The following is a 5,434-nucleotide window of genomic DNA, read 5'->3' as shown; positions in this document are numbered from 1 at the left end:
GCAACAATTGCGAAAGAATTTACAACGAAAATAATATTCGAGCACGGTATTCCAGAAAAAATACTAACCGACCAAGGAACAAATTTCCTAAGCGAAATGTTTAAGAACACTTGCAAATTGTTAAAAATCGAAAAGATACAAACAACAGCGTATCATCCGGAGAGCAACGGAGCGCTGGAAAGATCACATCGTACACTAGCCGAGTATTTACGACACTATATCAACGCAGATCAAACCGACTGGATCCCATACGCAATGTTCACGTATAATACTACTCCGCACACAGCGACAGAATTCACACCGTTCTAACTAATTTACGGACACAGAGCAACCCTACCGACAACTCTATCGCAACCGCCAAAATCTACATACACGTACGAAGACTACGCAAGCGAACTGCGAGAAAAGTTACGCGCAACGCAACAAGTCGCAAAGGAGCACCTACGCAACGAAAAAATAAAAGCGAAGGAAAATTACGATAAGAAGACACGCGAAACTACATTCAAAGTAGGAGAGAAAGTCCTGCTACACGACGAAACGGTTCGTAGAGGGCGATCAAAGAAGTTAGATTCCCTATGGCTCGGACCCTATCTAATTACCGAGAAGAATTCGGACGTAAACTATACGATAAAAATGGGAAGAAGGACGATACGCGTACACGTAAACCGATTGAAAGCGTTCATCGAAAATTAGAATAGTAGACGGCGACGCGCGCGGAGGAAAACGATAGAGAAGCGAAGAAAAGTAAATGTAAATAAAATACAACTTACCTTAAAAGGGAGCGCCACGACCGTGGCCACGGCCGCGAACGGGACGATATAGACTTCCGTAATAGCGAAAGGCATCCCGATCCCAAATGTGGCGACCACGCCCTGACAGCCAAAACCGGTGAGGTGGCTCCGAAGTAAACGGCGCGTCCGGGATAGGCTCAAACACCACCTCAGAAACCCGAGGCACCACTCGCGAAACAAAACTGCGAGAAAAATGGTCTTCCGCGGGTTCTTCGCGAGAAACCAATTCACCGTTGTCACGCACAATCTGTTGATCACTCGAAAACTGAATATCATCTGCGTTGGGAGCTATGAAACTTGCTCGACAATAAACAATCCAACACAAAGCGAAAGGAACCACACAGGATTGCGACTGAAGATTAACTAAGAGCAAAGAAAGAACAGCGAAAGCAGCTACATGTGCAAAAGCGCAACGCGAATAAAGAATGCACGAAACATTCTAAGAAAGCGCAGTGATATAATATGATACTATTTATATTACAAGAGCCTAATTAATTGGAGCACAGTCAGGACAGAAAAAGCTGACACCGACGAAGCCTGGAAGATAGAAAGATTCTCACAGGAGCCAGGCATATATTTTGAGAAGATAGGAAAAATCAATCAAGTAGAGTCCACATGGAAAATGGTAATCAAAACGGACATCTCCGCAATAGATCACCGACAAGAGCAGTTAGCAGGATACATGGCGCAAACGAAAGCGTTATGCTATGACAAACCTCTGGAAGAAAAAATGAAAAGAACTTGCAGCCTCTTACTGCAACTGACAGAACAAGAGTACGCAAAATCAGTAACTCTATTAACACGTCTAAAAACGACCTATCAGTTAGCAAAGAAAACAAGGAGAGGACTTGTAGATGGACTAGGAACCATAGCCAAAACACTATTCGGCACGACGGATGCTAACGACGAAAAAATAATCAACGAACAATTGAAAACGCTAGAAGGAAATCAACAAACACTACAGCATGCGTTGAAGAATTAAATTAAAGTGTTAAACGCAACCATTGCACACGTAGAAAAATCAGAGAAAATAATACAGGATAATGAAGACAAGTTTTTAAATGTGACAGAGAAAATGCGACAAAGCTGGATACAGATGAAAACAGGATTTGGACACAGAGATGAGATGGACGAACATTTCATCGTATTAAACGCGATCATCAGAAGGTTAATAACGGATATTACCGATATCGTAACGCATTTAAATAGCGCGAAAAGCGGAATAATAAACATAAGAGTACTACCGATCGAAACCATAATAAATAATCTTAAGGAAATCGCGGCACAAATACCGCAAGGAACGCACTTTCCGTTCAACATTGCACCAGAAAATTGGGGAGAGATCGAGAAATTTATAAAAATAAGCGCATACTACGATAGTATAGGAATAATTACGATAGTAAGATTTCCATTAATAATGTATCCTACATACGAGATAATAAAAGCAATCCCTCTACCCGTCCATAAACAAGACGACACATTTATATGTATAGAAGTAAGCCAACCGATAATAGCGATAGACACCGATAGTCGAACGTATTTTATAACCACGGAAAGCGAATTAGAAAAATGTATGCGAAACGACAACCAATATGTATGTGAAAGAAGTCATCCGACACATCACATAACAGCCAAGCGTTATGCGAGGTACAGACATACGTACGAACAAACACACATACAAACAGCTGCAACACACGACACATACACGCTAACTCAACGATATGGATAACGCTGAGTGACGCGAACTCGTGGTTATACTCCGCTAGGAAAAGACAGCCAATAGAAATAACATGTAGTAACGGAGTAACAAAGAAATCAAAAGGTCGGGGCGAATAACAATAAAAGAAAAATGTAAATTAGTAACGCCCGACATAATAATAAAAGCGAACAAACCCGCCATAACAACATATATAAATACAAAGATACCTGACTACAACTTAACAAACATACTGAAAATACAAACGAACGAACCAAAAGACAAGGTAGAAAGCATAAAATTACGAAAAATAATACGGAACCTATCCGAATTAATGAAACTGAGTAACACACTGACCGAGACAGACAGACAGATAAATAAAGACAGTCTACTGATACGAGAACATGTAATATATCCCGCGATATCAGGAACAATAATTATACTCAGCATTGTAGTATTAACTCACCTAGTAAGAAGAAGGAAGCAAACGAAAAAAGAACAACAGGACAAAATAACCACAATTCAAATAAGCATACCACGAGTACAAAGAGAAAAAATCTATGACAGGCCTTACCAACCCGACACAACATTAGATGACGGAAACAACACAGCCATGTTATATTAATAAGACTGTAAGAACATAGACTAAGAAGCGAAAATAAGGTAAAGAAAATTTACTAGCGATAAATTTTCTTTTCCCAAAGGGGGAAGGATGTCGTAACCCGATACACTTACCTGGAAAGGAAAAGTAAATACATAAAATTAAGAAATAAGAAACTAAAATTAAGCAAGCAAAGCAAAGCATTAAAAGAATTAAATAAGAAAATTAAATAAAAATTAAATAGAAAGATTAAGAAAGTAAAATAAGACGTGACCAACAAGAAAGCAAGTCACGGTCAAGCTGAATAAGCATTACGACACCCGAGCATGGAGCACGTCCCGCGCTTCTACCCGGAAAACCTCATCCTTCCACCCTCGAAATTAAAGCGATATATAAACCGATCGCGAAACCCATCGCGGTCGCTCGTAAGAAAGTAGCTAATAAAAGAGCCGCGCGTAAATAAGTTATCGACCTATCGACACGGTTCGTCTACACGACGACCGAATACGCGAGTTAACAGTAGTGTGAGAATAGTGTAACAGTACGACCGAAATATATTCTTTTACTAAACAAGTACGGAGTGCGTTTATTTGTTGCCTGAGTTCCAACTCTTTGGGCGTATATCCCAGAAGACCCTATCCTCACGGCACGGGCACAACAGGAGTTTAAAAATTGCTCTCGGATAAGGTTACAAAAGATTCGTATTTTATTCAATTTTTATTGTAAAAATATATTACTTTTATTAAATAGCATAAAGAAAATTTACATTAAAAAGAATATACATAATGTTATATAAAGAAAATTATTTTATAAACGTAAATTTATATCTTTTCATCGAGATTTACTTTTAATAAATAAAGATATGTTAACTTTTCTTTCTCTCTTCAGCAAAAACGTGTATTTTTTTCTTCTACTGTGTATTATCACATAAATATATGATCTATCGTCTTAAAATATTTGCTTTAATATTATGTATTTTATACAAGAAAAATATTACTCTACATGTCTGTATCACATCTGACAACATCTTATCTCTCTAAAAAATATGTAGCATTAATATGCTTTATTTTTAAATATAAATATTTAAACTTTCTTTCTAAAAAATAATAATAAAAAAGTAACTATAATACACGTATATTTTAAGACAATAGGTTTCTTCAACTAAAACTTTGCATTTATTTGCTTCTTTATCATGCATCAACACATATAGAAATTTACTTTATAAATTTAAATATTTCTGATGAAGCAAGAATTTTATTTAAACTTAAATATATCTATTATGAAAAATCTCTCAATTATAATAAATCTTAAAATATTTTGGTTATTACGGACTTCTGCATTTGTGTATTTTATAAAACTATATCACTATATCATAAAACTATCTAAAAATACACGGTTAGAGATCTAGAATGTGTTCTTTTTATAAAGAACGTTACTTCTGAGCATACTTTTTAAAAAATAAAACTATAATGTAGAATTTGTGATATTAAAAGAATATTTTGCTACTCGTGCTTTATTGTCTTAAAATATATGCTTCAATATCATATAATGTACTTTACGCAAGAAAAATAATACTCTTATGCATATAATCCGTATTGCGCCTGACATCTTGTCTCTTGCAGATCTGTAATCTGTAATCTGTTACGCCATAAATTGAACAATCAATTTCTTTCCATTGACGTCAGTTCCATTGACGATGGTTCCTAAATAAAATAAAAGAAATCTTGTTTAATGTTATTAATAGTATAATATTTCGTCATTAAAATAGTATCGTCATTATAATAAATCATACCGTTATAAAATAATTTATTTTCGATTTTTTAATCGGTCACTAGCATGTTGCAACCACTTCTTTATTATTATCTCTACGTCATTCTTAGGCACGTTCTTTATTTTCGAAATGGTTTCTGCAATAAATAATTGTGTAATTAAATATATAGATATTTCAAAAGAAAGTTTAACATTTAGTTACTTAAAAACTAGAAAAATTAAATATAAGCTATTAACTCACCAACAAGTTGAGAAATTAGAGTATCTCGAAATTTCCGTGTATTTTTTTTGGCCAGACCAGGAATACTGCAACGCCAACTCATTCGACATTAAAAAATTCAATGTAGTTCTGGTAAATTTGCCTAAATCGGATCCTCCTATCATTTTTATTTCACGAATCTATGAAAAGAAATAAATGGATCATTATAATTTGAGCACATAGTTCGAGCTTGTAAAGAAAAATATATGATAATGAACTTACGTATAGTTTTGTATCTCCAAGAATGTGATAAGATTTTCTTAAAATTCATTAAATTCTTGCGCAGTTTTTAAAGAGAAATTCGGTAACAGATTTTC

The sequence above is a fragment of the Anoplolepis gracilipes genome, chromosome 11 (assembly GCF_047496725.1).
Source record: "Anoplolepis gracilipes chromosome 11, ASM4749672v1, whole genome shotgun sequence".
NCBI classification, from domain to species: Eukaryota; Metazoa; Arthropoda; class Insecta; order Hymenoptera; family Formicidae; genus Anoplolepis; species Anoplolepis gracilipes.
The sequence above is the reverse complement of the archived record's forward strand: the minus strand, read 5'-3'. Positions refer to the sequence as shown.